The sequence below is a fragment of the Balaenoptera acutorostrata genome, chromosome 10 (genome assembly GCF_949987535.1).
Source record: "Balaenoptera acutorostrata chromosome 10, mBalAcu1.1, whole genome shotgun sequence".
NCBI lineage: Eukaryota > Metazoa > Chordata > Mammalia > Artiodactyla > Balaenopteridae > Balaenoptera > Balaenoptera acutorostrata.
Window position 1 is genome coordinate 79,497,682 of NC_080073.1, and position 15,616 is coordinate 79,513,297.

Below are 15,616 nucleotides of genomic sequence, written 5' to 3' on the forward strand. Positions count from 1 at the left end.
CAGTTTTGTACCATTTGCAAGTTCATTTCAATATTCCAGTTCTATAAAGGTATCTATTTGGATTGTCCATTGAACCAGTTGTAACATCTGTCTCATTTCCTCATTTAATTTATGAGTTAAATAATATCTTTGAAACATATTTATTTCAGATTTGTATGAGTCATGATTTTGCCTTGTTCAAAATCATGCCGACCCTAAACAAGCTTTGAGAAGAGGCAGACAAATACAGTAAGTGCCCTACATATGAACGAGTTCCGTTCCGAGAGTGCATTCGTAAGTCCAATTTGTTCGTAAGTCCAACGAAGTTAGTCTAGGTACCCAACTAACACAATCAGCTATATAGTACTGTACTGTAATAGGTTTATAATACTTTTCACACAAATAATACATAAAAAACAAACACAAAAATAAATAAAACATTTTTAATCTTACAGTACAGTACCTTGAAAAGTACAGTAGTACCAGCTACATCACTGCTGCTTTTACGCTTGCTTCCGGACATCCTGGGCTTGAAATAAAGATACTGTACTACTGTATTCTACACAGTACTGTACAGTAAAGGACACAAAAGCACAACCGCTTGTAGAGGATGCACGCATGTGACAATATACGCCAGACACGTGAACTAACTTATGTGACTGGACATGTGAACGCATGTTCACACCTTTGAAAGTTTGCAACTTGAAGGTTCGTACGTAGGGGACTTACTGTACTGGCCAACTCCAAGCCCTCTAGTCTTTGTTTCCATGGCTGTCCCATGGAAACAATGTGAGCCATGTCCATGATTTAAAATTTTCTAGTAGCTGCACTGGGAAAGTAAGAATAAACAGGTGAAATTACTTATGATACATTTACTTAACTCAGTAGCCAAAATACTGTCATTTCAACATGTAAAATTTTGGACATATTTTACATTCTTTATTTCATTCTGGGTGTTTGAAATCTGGTGTCTGTTTTATCCTTACAGCACAACTCAATCCTGACCACATCTCAAGCCACACTTCAAGTGCTCAAGAGGGACCTGTGGCTTGTGGTCACTGTATTGGACGTTGCAGCGCTGGTTGTGCAGACAGTGAAAGAGAGAGTAAAGAGACATGTACAATATTTCATCTGTTTAAACAATCTGCTCCACTGAATGTCACCTTCTCACCCAAAGTGAGCATGCCTGCCTGCCCTGCGTTTTAAAATACTGTTGAAAAATTAGTTTCATGTACATCTGATTAATTTCTCAGATTCACTGAACACGTTTCACTGTCTTCGAACTACATTAATTCATCATAACAAGCTTAGAATCAGTTTGTCTTGAAAAGCTCAAACGTTTGAAATACACAATTTAAGCTTCAGAGATATCTAGTACTGTAGCCCCCAGCCACATAGGGCTATTTAAATGTAAATTAATAAAAATTAAATAAAATTAAAAGTCTAGTTCATCAATCACACTAGCCACACTTCAAGGCTCAATAACTAGTGACAATCAATCAGGCAGTGCAAATAAGAAACATTTTTGTAATCTCAGAAAGTTCCATGGGACAAAACTGCTTTAGACAGTCCTAGCATAAATTAGCTAATGGTACAGTAAATTTAGAGACTGGTAATAATTTTATTAACGTAGATTTGCTATATTTTTAAATTTTGGAAAGAAAAATATACCTTTAAAATGTGTTTTCCATAATCTCTCTAAAAGAAATAAATTGGCTTCTATAACATCCAATTTTCCGTCTTCCCCCCAATATTCTGTTAGTGTTGCCAACAGTTTATTTAATTAATTTGTAAGTCACGTTGAGAACTTTGCTCCCAAATTTCAATGAGTCTGCCAACTCTTTTAGCATTACAATTTGAAAAAAATAATTTTTTATGAATCCAGAACAAAGCAGTAGGCGAGACTTTGCGATGGGTCATCATCTTGAAGTTAATTTGATTTACTCCTTGCCTTTTATTTTTCTCCTGCATTTAGCTTGATTTTAATTGTTTTGAAACCTGCTTTCATTACCTTTTTAATAATTCTGTAACACTGTTAGTGAGACTCTACCCAAAATTCGCTAGAAGGTATTTATTGCTTTTATTACGGAATCGTCTCATGATAGCACTTCCTTATGGTCTAATTGTTAGACTCTATTATTTTCCACCAAATTTACATTTATCAATGTCACTGTGATTGAGAAATGAGACCACTTGAAATTGATGCTAGACTGTTTTGAATGAGGAGCACATTGTAGCCACGAAGTATCCTGCCAGGTTCATAAGGATTGTTTTTCTGCATGTGGAAATATTGTAACATGAGGTATTTGTTTCAATAAAATTTTGCTCCTACACAGAGATTGTTTCCAACATATCTCCTATTAACCATTTTCCATGTTAAAAATTGTTCCTTTACTTCTGACCAATTTTTATCTCTATCCCAATAGACAATGAATATCTCCACTGCCAGTAAAGTGAAAAACCTAAAACAGTGACAGACCAATGAACAACCAGTTATTATAAACTATTTCAAGTGGTAATGACAAAAAAGGAAGATTGAAATAATAGTCTGTGATTAATTTCTGTCAATTTAATTAGTGGAATATTGACATGTATGGATGCTCTATTTTAGTCATTTTATCATCGATAGATAGAGGCACATTTTCCTCTCTCTGTAATTGTATGTATACAGATAATCATGAATAAGTAGAAAAACAAGCAAATGAAATTTTTTTAAACTTGAAAAATGGAAAACAGAAATTGTGACCAAAATAGTGATGCTGATCAGAAGCAGTGGCAGGCAAAATATCCAGAGAGAAAACAGGCCCAATAGCCTCTCGTACAATGATGGCTTCACAGATGTCCTGTGGGAACCACTGACTGTGTGGACTCAACTATTTGACTCCTGGGATATAGACATCAGGTTGTCCCTACTATAATGAGATGCAACCAAAGCACAGCTGAATTAATGTAACGGTATGGAAAGCACACTGGGAAGAGACAAAATGGATACGGGAGCAGAGATGAAGACTCGGGTTAAAACAGTCCCACTGAATGTAAACTGATACAGCCACTATGGAGAACAGTATGGAGGTTCCTTAAAAAACTAAAAATAGAACTACCATATGACCCAGCAATCCCACTACTGGGCATATACCCTGAGAAAACTGTAATTCAAAAAGAGTCATGTACCACAATGTTCATTGCAGCACTATTTACAATAGCCAGGACATGGAAGCAACCTAAGTGTCCACCAACAGACGAATGGATACAGAAGATGTGGCACATATATGCAATGGAATATTACTCAGCCATAAAAAGAAATGAAACTGAGTTATTTGTAGTGAGGTGGATGGACCTAGAGTCTGTCATACAGAGTGAAGTAAGTCAGAAAGGGAAAAACAAATACCGTATGCTAACACATACATGTGGAATCTAAAAAAAAAAAAAAAGGTTCTGATGAACCTAGGGGCAGGACAGGAATAAAGAGGCAGATGTAGCGAATGGACTTGAGGACACGGGGAGGGGGAAGGGTAAGCCGGGACGAAGTGAGAGAGTAGCATTGACATATATACAATACCAAATGTAAAATAGATAGCTAGTGGGAAGCAGCTGCATAGCACAGGGAGATCAGCTCGGTGCTTTGCAACCACCTAGAGGGGTGGGATAGGGAGGGTGGGAGGGAGACGCAAGAGGGAGGGGATATGGGGGTAATATACATATACATATAGCTGATTCACTTTGTTATACAGCAGAAACTAACACAACATTGTAAAACAATTATACTCCAATAAAGATGTTAAAAAAAAAAAATGACCAGAATCAAAGACAACTGTAAAGTGTACTGGACAAGAGTTCAGGAGACATGAACAATGTAATTGTGTAGAAGAGCAAGTCAAATGAGAATAAAACTAAAACTTTCGCAGGAAAGTATCCAGGTTCTACAGGGATCTAAGAATTGTGTATGTGTGTGTGTCAGTGAGAGAGAGAGTGAGAGAGAGGTCAACAAGAGGCAGAGACAGAAATAAGATATTCCAACAACCACAAAAAAAGAAATCGTGCAAAAGAAAAAAAATAAAGATGCCTGAAGAATCTTTATTTTTTAAACTATGCCAACTTAAGTAAGGAGAAATTGTATGATATACACAATGTGCAGCTGAAAAATGAGCACTTTGTACCTGAATCAATCTTATTCTGGAATAAAAATAACTGTGTACTGAAGAAGATTCCAAATATTTTGTGCTCTAGAAGGTATTTTACCTTATAGAAGTGTGTTGGAAGAACTGAAAGGGAAGAATATTTTAAATTTATGCAGTGAGTTGTTAAACCAAAATTAAGTACTTACTATTAAACTCTTTGATTTTTTGCTCTGCTTTTATTAAGGGTAAAATGTTTTGGAGACTTTGAATATATTTTTATATTCTGGATATGGAAGGAAAATAAATTATTCGAAGTGGATATTGGTGAGAACCTCTGGCTGCTTGAGGGTATCCTGTTTTCCACAAAGTAATTTCTACTTTATTTGCCTTGTCTTTATGAAATATTTAACAGATGCATCAGAGCTATTCTCAGTTGCTCAGTAATGAGTTTAGTAAATTTCCAAGCCACTGGAGTAACATCTCACTATTTGAAAACAGAGGGGTTGTGACAATGGCATGAATGCCTTAATAACAAATTCATCACTTGTCATATTTCACCAAACCTGAGAACATTTATGAAAGACAAGAATCTTAATTCCTTAGATTTTTGACATGAAGCTCAAGATATTTAGAAGTGTTGAAGAATAACAGTTCCAGAGTGCATCAGATTATCATTCTATCTCTCAAACCAGAGAGAGGTTAATACTATTTGGATTGTTTGGAAAAGGTAAGTGATTATAGAAAACTCAAAGTTGTATACACACACGCACACACACATACACAATGAAGTAGTAGAAAAGAAATTTTTTTTAACTAATCAAGATTAACTTTTTAGAGTATTTACTTTTTTAAGTAAATAAGCCTTTCAAATACATTTATTATTAACATGGTCCTGTAATAACGTGACAATAGTTCATTTATTACATCTTGGGAGATATTTTGCGTCAGGATTAGTAAGTGGCAGAGAAAGTGTTTACACATGTTTTGATGAGAGTTTAGCAGAGATTTCTTTAACCTTGGCTAATCCAGTGCTCCAAAACTGGAAGATCTTGGCTGTATGAAGCTGAGGGAAGGTACAATTACTTTGTTGCAACTCACAACCCCCAATCTGTACCTCCAAATCTGTTCACTTGGCTCTCAAAGTCTTAAAATGAAACATGGAAAAATTCCCTGTGTGTTCCCTTCTCTTTTCCCATCCCTCCATTACATCCTCAGACATTGGTGATTACTATCAAAATAGCCAAAAAGAATGACTTCTTAAACATCGGTTGTTCAAATATGACAGAGCTTTGTATTCCTAAGAAACTTTACTCTCCAAATATGTTATTTCTATTTAAGTAATTATGTGTGATGCATAGATCAGTAGAAACTCAAGCTGGGCAAAGTTGTAAAAGCATATTTTAGGATATCAATTAACACTAGCAGTATTCTTAATTAAGCTGAGTGGAGATTTGAACAAGGATAACCACAAGTGCCTTAATTATAGACATTTTTTCTGTAGCTCAGCAAAATTTGAAAGCAAGAGAATCACTGCTGAAAGTCCAAATGTTATAGTAACTTATGGTTATGTAAAGTCATTTTATTTTCTCCTGGTGTTGACAAAGTCAGAGAACCTTTAACACTAATAAAATATATTAATAACAGAGTCCGTGATATGAATGTTAATAAAAGAAATAAAAGGAATCCAAACTGGAAAAGAAGTAGTAAAACTGTTACTGTTTGCAGATGAGATGATACTATACATAGAGAATCCTAAAGATGCCACCAGAAAACTACTAGAGCTAATCAATGAACTTGGTAAAGTGGCAGGATACAAAATTAATGCACAGAAATCATTTGCATTCCTATACACTAATGACGAAAAATCTGAAAGAGAAATTAAGGAAACAATCCCATTCACCATTGCAACAAAAAGAATAAAATGCCTAGGAATAAACCTACCTAAGAAGACAAAAGACCTGTATGCAGAAAATTATAAGACACTGATGAAAGAAATTAAAGATGATACAAACAGATGGAGAGAGATACCATGTTCTTGAATTGGAAGAATCAACATTGTGAAAATGACTATACTACCCAAACCAATGTACAGATTCAATGCAATCCCTATCAAACTACCAATGGCATTTTTCACAGAACTAGAACAAAACATTTCACAACTTGTATGGAAACACAAAAGACCCCAAATAGCCAAAGCAATCTTGAGAAAGAAAAACGGAGCTGGAGGAATCAGGCTCCCTGACTTCAGACTGTACTACAAAGCTAGAGTAACCAAGACAGTATGGTACTGGCACAAAAACAGAAATATAGATCAATGGAACAGGATAGAAAGCCCAGAGATAAACCCATGCACATATGGTCACCTAATTTTTGATAAAGGAGGCAAGAATGTGCAACAGAGAAAAGATAACCTCTTCAATAAGTGGTGCTGGGAAAACTGGATAGCTACATGTAAAAGAATGAAATTAGAACACTCCCTAACACCATACACAAAAAATAAACTCAAAATGGATTAAAGACCTAAATGTAAGGCCAGACACTATTAAACTCTTAGAGGAAAACATAGGCAGAACACTCTGTGACATAAATCACAGCAAGATCCCTTTTGACCCACCTCCTAGAGAAATGGAAATAAAAACAAAAATAAACAAATGGGACCTAATGAAACTTAAAATCTTTTGCACAGCAAAGGAAACCATAAACAAGATGAAAAGACAACCCTCAGAATGGGAGAAAATATTTGCAAATGAAGCAACTGACAAAGGATTAATCTCCAAAATTTACAAGTAGCTCATGCAGCTCAATATCTAAAAATATACACTCTTGAAGTAATTTCTGTACTTTTTGCGAGCTACTCTATTAGGAATAGACTGGAGTTCAAATCTTATAGGTAGAATATATCATTAATCATTGCCTCCATTTATTTTATAAGGTTTTCCTGGTTTTCTTTGAATGGCCAAATAGCATACCCACTGTATCTGGTTAGGAGGAGTAGAAAATTTTAAAAACTCAATCTATTTATTATGATAATAACAAGCACATACTATATGCCAGGCTATATTCTATTTACTTCATATAATTTAACTTTAATTTTTAAAACAACCCCGTGTGCTAGGTACTATTAATATGCCTATTTTACAGAGAAAGAAACTGAGGTACAGGATGGTTGATTTGCTCAAAACACAGAACTCATCAGCATCTGAGCCAGGATATGAACCCAGGCACACTGATTCCATATCCCATGGTCTTTCTGGCTGTGCTCTGTTGCGTTTCATTAACAGATGAGAGTCATGTGCAAAAGTAAATACACACAGGGCCAAATAAAGCAGGAGGTAAACTGAGGTTTAAGGAGTTCAGCAGAAAGGCAAATGAAGAAGTGATTAATTTTGACTGGGGTATCAGAAGTTGATTTTGAGAAGGGAGGGCCACTTGGAAAGCACTCATTTGCAAGGAGGGCTCTGACACTCCACCACTTCAAAGGCAGGTCATGGCTCTGTGGATCACCTTGCTTTTCACTGTATGCTTCTCCCCACCCCTCACAATCAGCAATTTCCATTTCCTTCTACTTTTGCCATCTTCTCATGGTATCACAGACCCTCCCATACTCTTCCCCACTCCTACAGAGTATAATTACATCAGTAAGTAGTAAGCACTATTTGGCAGTTTGTGTCAGAATGTGTATTCCTTTAGCTTTATAAAGAAATGCTATTCACCTAGCATTTCTGAGGTCAGTGCATTGTCAACAGGTTGGAGGGAAAGCCTAATACACAGACACTTTCATAGAGTCATACGGCAACCCTGACTCTCCCTCCCAAAGAAACACTTCAAGCCTTACTACTCATGGCTTTGCGAACAAATGTCAGCATCGCTTGAACATTGCTTAAATCCTAAAAATTTTGAGGTAAGATCTTTTATTGTAGCTTTGTTGAGTAATAAGTAATGATATTCAACACATACACACATACACACGCACGTGCGGGCCCACGTGCATTTGCTAATTCATTTCTTTTAGCTAGAATCTAAATAGGCTTACTTTTCTTTTAATAAATCTTTCAAAGATTACTACCCTTTTGCCCTTCTCTGCCTGCAATTACATGAAAAAGAAAAAGCACAAAATCCTCTAAAGCCGATCTTTTAAGCTGAACAAACAGTAAATTTAATTCATATTTTATTTAATCAGTATAAATCAGGAGAATACCTTTAGAGGAGGGATAAAGAGACTATGTTTTGAGCTGATTAAATCTCTTCCTCCTTCCTCCCCTTCACTTCCCAAACCTCTTACCTGTAATCAGTGCACGGGTGGAATCTCAGGTCCAGCATTAAGTGATTCACTAAATTAAAACAAAAAGAAAGACAAAACTCTGACCTGCAAAACTCTTGAATTATTAAGAGAAAAGAAAACACAGAAAATATGTTGGGATTTCTAGGTAACTCTTCATCAATGATGTGATAACTGATTTGCAGTATCTTTTGAAGTGTTGAAGACATTTTCTATATTGCTAATGTATTAAATACCAGCGTGGTTGAAACTCTTGCAAGAGGAGAATCTGAGGGCCCTTCACGCTTCTCCCTCCACTGACTCTCAGAACAGGAAAATTCTCTTAAAAATTAAAAATGTAATCATCTCTCTTATTAGAGGCAATGAACTATTTAATAAAAATGCTCTAAGGATTTCCATCAAACGAGCACCTTGACTCCCACTTGCTGTTAGTCTGTGGTTAAGCAGATAAGCTCTTGAGCCTGAGTTTTTCTCCTCCATAACATGGAGTGATGATTGACGTCCTACGGAAAGCATTTAGCATCAGAGTGCGTGCCTGTTGAGTTCCTGATATCTAGATTAGCAGTCTAGCAACAGGAGTATAAACAGGTAGATGAAAATAATCATCAAATAAGTTTATTATGAGAATTAGATGAGTTGACATATAAAATTAATAGACTAATGCCTGGCTGATAACAATTGCTCAATGTAAATTACATTGCTAACTATCCTGTCATTGTTCCCCAATTAGAAAATAAGGTGTTATTCACTCAAAGATGAACAAGTGGAATTTTCTTTCTAATTCCCCTCATAGCCCCAAACCTTCCTCACTTCCTTGCCAGAAGTTACAGCAAAGGCCTTATTAGGCAGTGAGTTTCCTACAGGAAAGGCTATTTCCTGATCACCCTTGTATTCCTTCTGCTTGCAAGAGCATTTGGGAGGTCTTTAACCTCTTCTTGTTGTTATGTTTGGTGAATGTTTATTTGAGATGAGGGCTGGGTTCCTGGAGATAGGAGAGAAAGGAGGAAATAGGAACTGTCAAAATTGACATAGCTTTGAGGGACTGGCATTAAAAATCAAACTTTGTCTATTTTGCATTTTTCCAATATGCAAGTGACTGAGGAGAGAGCGTGGGAGAGTGTTTGTGTGTGCATGTGGATAGAGGGGTGTGCATGGCATTTAAAAATATTTTTAGCCCAATGCAGATGTGTGGACCACTATACATTGTTTTCTCTGCATCTGGGAATACAATTAGTCTATAAACTGCAAGCCAAGCTACAAGTCCTCCTTGAAATCTCTTTTGTCTTTTTTATGTGTTTAGTTAGCTTTTTATGAAGATGCGTAGTATTCAGACTTCCCCCAGGCTCAGTAACAACAGGAGCCAATATCTGGCCTGTGCCCCTGCTCCTCGGAGGTTTCCAGAGAGCAAGCAGGATCCAGGGCTGATGGAATCAATTTTAATAACCTGACCAAATCGAGTAAAGAAAAAAATTCAGGCTCCCCTGGCTTGCATGGTTGCACTTCAGGCCAAGACAAGACCAATCAGAGATGACTTGAATCCCAAGATCAGAGGAAGAATTAGAATCAAATAACAAATAGAATCATGGCATTTAGTGCAGTGATAAGTGGTTCTATTGGAGCACATTGATCTACCCTGAGGTACCTTTTCTCAAAAGGTAGCCAGTTATAAATCTGTCTGACAAAGCTCCTTGTCAACTTCAAATTCCAATCGCTGGATAGTAGTTTTGTGCAAGCGGGCAGTGAGTGACAGTTCAGAGCATAGGTGCTACATTAATATTGGTACCAAGGCTGTTGCCCCAGAATCATACCCCTGCCCCTCCCTCGAACAGAAACCAATTACACTTACCTAAGTTTCAGGAGGAATCTGCAAAGAGAAAAAAAAACAAGAACTGGTTAGAACCAAGTAGACCCAAGATGGGGAAGACAGGACTTCCAGTAGACCTGGAGCCTCATTATATGCTCACTGTAATACACTAGCTAAATGACACACCCAACAGCATCAGACAGTTGACAGCTGCCATGACAACAACCGGAAAACCCATACAAGGACGGAAAAGGAGAGTTGCATCAGTTCTGGGTCCAAACCACACCTCTGTTCTCTGTTCTCTGTTCTCATGACAAGTCATGAATGTTCCTCCCACTCTTTCCAATTCCCTCCCTTTTATCTCAACCCTCCTATGTATTTGGTGTCTCCACCCTAAACTGGGTTGAGAAGTTAATTTGCAAGCTAGGTTCCCGCTTCTCCATTCTTTGGCCATTGAATAAAGCTTGTGCTGTTCCAGTCTCAGCATCGGTTTTGTTATTGGCGGCACGAATCTGATCAGAAAAAGAACTTCCCTAGCCCAGATATGGGGCCTTGGCCCAGGCTAGGACCCTGGCATGGGTCCAGTAGACCAATTCAGTAAGAGTATCAGTGTATAATAGTAATGTGCAGTAATATTTATATATTTTACCAGCACTCATAAGAGATGTTCACCTAGCTTCTCTTCTGGCTTTATTAGAAAACAGGATAGGAAAAAGAAAGAGGTAAGATTAAGAGGAAGCTAAGCAGCGAGTCTCAAAAAAATAATTGGAATAATTTTTCTTCTTGCTATCATCTATTTCTAAACCCTGCCCCTAGAGTCTGTTCACAAGAGGAAACATTCCTATTAGCTGCTTCTTTCGAGAGCATCAAAAATGAGAAAGGCATTACAATGTTTATGTTGTTGTTTGTGTTCATACAGAATCGATTTGGTAATAATTGACTCCGGGCAATAATAACTTTTAAATTTTCTCTTTATTCACCTTGTGTGTCTGAGTGTGTAAAAAAAAGTTTAGCAACCAGAGTCAATCCTGAAAATACTGTTGACAGTAATCCATTTTCTGATGTGTGCAAAGGGAAACCAATGAATATAAATTCTGATGATTTCCTTGCTTCATGTGACCTTTATTTCAAGTAGAAACTGGAATTTATGTGAGTACATGCCCAGAAATGGACTTGTAAACAGAAGCTAAATTTATTTTTATATTTTCACAACTAAGCAGCTTAATTCCTAGATGACTGATTTTTTTGCAGTTTTACTCCATATAAGTAAAATATTTTAAGATGAATGGGCCAAAATACAATAAATCCAGTAGGATTCTTTTTTCTTTTGTCTCATGATTTAATCTTGAATGCTCATCCATTATTGTTGTCCTTGGCCAAAGGAAAAAAAAGATTTATTGGAGCAATCCCATGAATATGCCAATATTTCTATCCTCTCTGCAGAAATGGTCTCTTAATATCTGGAAATGTATTTTCTCTTCTTTATTTTTTCTTTCATATTTGTTAGTGAGCATTCATAGATCACATGAGCTTACAAATAATTTATATATATATATAAACTTAAACATAATAACTTTCGTTCTATACAGTATGAAAATAGAGAATGAAGTTTCTGAGTTACGAATCTGTTGTATAACATTGTAAGTACAGCAACCACTAAAAGAATGAGTTTTATGTTGACTGTGGATGTTTTGGTGCAAAGTTCATTGTCCAAAATTATGTGTGGCCATTTTTAATATTTAGATTTTATAAATATATTCTTTACGATCACTACCTAACTTACTAATGTTGTATACCCTTAGCTTAATGCTTCCTGAAAATAAAAATCACACCTGTATGTGGACAACCCATTTACTTCTTCAAATAGATACTTTTTGTGGTTTTAATAATATGAAATTCTAGCTAAATGCTAAAGGCATAATCCAATGTCTGGAATAGTTACGTAGTTTTAAAATGCAAGTAATAAATAATCAAAATAAATTTTATACTTATGATAACAGAAATCATATGCAAGGTAGCAAAGAATAAAGAATAAAATAAATTTTGACATGCAGAGGTAGTTACTATTAGCAAATAGGTGCATTTTTTCTTTCTCCCTCTGTGTAAAATATGTATGCACACATGCATAAACCTGTTTACATATCTAGAGGGTGGCATGTCCTTAAGAGGAAGAAAGAGGAGATAGATCTGTGGTAATCTACCTTCAAAGCCAAAGAGATCATCTGGCATCATGTCTCTAAAGGACTCTGGACTCTTCTGTATTGCCTATGAAAAGCTGTTTAAGGTCTGTTTTTCTTCATTTGTTCACCTTGCCTGCACACATTTTGCTTAATTCCTTGAAATATAGAACTTAAAACTTTAATTCATTAAAACATGCATATTGATCTACTATTTTCTATGCATTATACTAGGTTCTGGGGGTTACACTGTTGAATAAAATGGTCAAAGCTCCAGTCTCCTAAGGATTACATCTAGCAGGAAAGAGAGATGATGAACAAACCACTAATACAAGTACAATATTACAAAAGAGAAATGCAGAGTGCTGTAGTAGTGGGACCAAATCTAGTCTGGGATGTTACAGAAGACTTTCTTGAGAATATAAAATTTAGCCTAAAAACTGAAGAATTGAGTAGGCGTTAATTACAATCACCATATCTTTTATTATCCACACTGGACACTTTTGAAAATTAAAGATGACATCTTTAATAATTATGCCAAGAAGTAATAAATGTTAATTGCAACAGTATAGAGTCAAAATAGGAAATAATTTCTATTTTTGGAAAATAGAAACGCATTTGGAAAACTTTTTTTCAACTTAAGGTTATGAGTTCTAAAAGACAGTGAAAATGAGACTTTAGTAAAACATATACACATGCACACAAACTTCTATACATAAATACTCACTAGTGTATTGTACCAATCATACTTTGAATTTTAGAATTCAGTTTATTAGTATGGATTAATGTGGATAGTAGACTTTACTGAAATTCTTGGACTGTGCTTTTTTTCCCCCTTTTCAGATGACCTTTACATACTTTTCATATCGTCACATTTAACCAGTCAGCCTGACTCCAGACACTAAGTGTTTAACCTCTATTCTGAAAGAGTGAAAAATCAATGAATTGCAATATACCACTATCCTAAAAATTTGCAAGAAAAGAAAATCAAAATAAACACCAAAAAACATAGAAAGAAGAAAAACTAATGTTAAGATCCAAAAATAACAAATAAAAAATGCATTAGGCCACCCAAGTAGCAAAAAATCAAGTAGGCCAACAAAGTGAAAGAAATAATAAACAGTTTTGGATAATTATCAAAAAAAATAGAAATATCCCTACAGATATCATAGATATTAAAACAACACTAAGTGGGTATTTTGAACACTTTCTGCCAATAAATTTGAAAATTACATGAAATGGACAAATTAAATGAATACCTAACTTACCAACTCTGGCTCAGTAATAAGTAGGAAACATGGGATTTTTTAAAACCACTAAAAGAATCAAATCAATTGTGAAAAAAATTTCCATAAACAAAACTCCAATCTCAGTCAACTGCACCAATAAGTTCTATCACACATTTAAGAAAAAAAAAAAATCCAAACAAGTGAATTATACCATAAAATAAGCAAATTCATTCCAACAATGAATAAATGTACACAAGGTATAATACATTGGCACATCTGATTTTATCTCAGGAGTAAAAAGTTATTTTAACAATAAAGATCAATTATCATAATCTACTATATTTACCAAAAGGAGAAAAAGGAGAAAAATCATATGGCCACATCAAAAGATGCAGAAAAACCCTTGGTAAGATCAAGCACATATCCAGAATATTGATTTTTAACACACCAGAAACTTTCTTAACCAATAATTGATATCTCTAAGTAAAAACAATAGCAAGGATCCAAGTTAATGGTGAAATATATGACATCCCTTTTGAGAATTAAAATAGCTCTGTTGGAGCTAGTTAATATAGTTAAGAAAGAAATAGAAAGTATTAGAAAGGAAGAAACAAACTGCCATTACTTGCAGATGCATAGATGATATGATTATACACAGGGAAAAATCCAAAGTAATAAACAGATGAATTATGAGAAACTGCAAGAGAATTTATAAAGTTTCTTACTATAAAGTCAACATATAAAAATCTGTTTTTCTATATATCAGCAACAGTAAGTAAGAAAATAAAATGTAAAACGAAAAGGAAACAAAATAGAATTTTAGACATTCCAGAAACATCCAACGTGTCTTAAGAACCACCCTGGTCTGGATGATGTTTTCTTAGACTGCAGGAGGGAGGAGGGGTGGCATTTTTGCAGTTATCCAGAACTTTTGTTTCACCACTTTCCTTTACACATCACGTGTGTCTTCTGTCATCCTGGACAGTGCGCAGCCTTTCTGAGATGCTGAAAATCATTATTAAAGGAATGGCTAAGTTATTGCTTTTTATTTTATTTATTAAACTGATGAATGAACAAGAGAAAGCAGACCTGAAGCATTTCCCAGGTATGTGAGTGCCGACTGTTTCATAACCACATCAGAAAATGTGTCACAGTGAATGATCTTACAGTGACAATGGGATAAGATTATGTGCTAACAGGCCTTTTGGACTCATTTTCTCTGAGTCAGTACAAGTCCATAGCTAAAGCAGAACACAGAAGGGCTTGTTTTCTTGTTTGTTTGTCTTTAATTATGAAACCAATGAGCAGAGGCTGTACCTTTACTCCAGAATGTACTCTATTATAATATTATATTTTAAGAACGTTTGACATAGTTGAAGCAAAAAGAGGGTATAAAAATAAAATAGAAAGAATATAATAGTTTCACTAAAATGAGTTCTAGTGCCTTAGAAAAGAAAAAGAAATTAAATATAAATTAACCCGATTTGGTGACTCTCATTATTTCATTTCATTAACATATATAAAATAACTTTTTATACTAGGTTTCTTACTGCATAAAAATATGCATAAATTAGTTAATAGTAGATCTGTATGAAAGCTCAAGGGCATTTCTTTAATCATTATATATTAATATGTTGTGATTGGACACATTCAATTTAATTCAAAAAGTATCTAATAAAGAACATCTATTTTCCACACTGCTTGGGGACTCTAAGGAAGGCAACTATGAATAAATATCCTGTCAAAGAGATGGAACATAAATTAATCAATGAACAAATAGTCCTTTGGTGCCCTTGTTAGACAAAGCACTGAGCCAGACAAATTGGTACTAAAAAATAATATGTGTGTGTGTGTGTGTGCATGTACGTGTGTGTATACTATATGTGTGTCATAATATAAATATTATGACCTTGAGGTAAAATTAATATCTAATATGGAAAAAAGTAAAATGGGAAAACCGACTTATGAAACTAGTAAAGAACATTAATGAACAATCTAGCACTAAATTTTACAGAGTGTATGTACCTTTG

At 35.1% G+C, this 15,616-nt stretch overlaps 1 long non-coding RNA gene across 1 annotated transcript in view; it reads right to left on the minus strand.

The window, feature by feature from the left end:
* Positions 1-8,388: 8,388 nt before the first annotated feature.
* The window catches only part of LOC102997585 (uncharacterized), a 38,837-nt gene continuing 31,609 nt past the window's right edge, over positions 8,389-15,616 (minus strand). Inside the window, exons 2-3 of the long non-coding RNA XR_452133.1 lie at positions 10,223-10,240; positions 8,389-8,428 (exon numbers count right to left, since the gene is read on the minus strand). This is a non-coding gene — a long non-coding RNA (uncharacterized LOC102997585). The remainder of the gene's footprint in view (positions 8,429-10,222; positions 10,241-15,616) is intronic.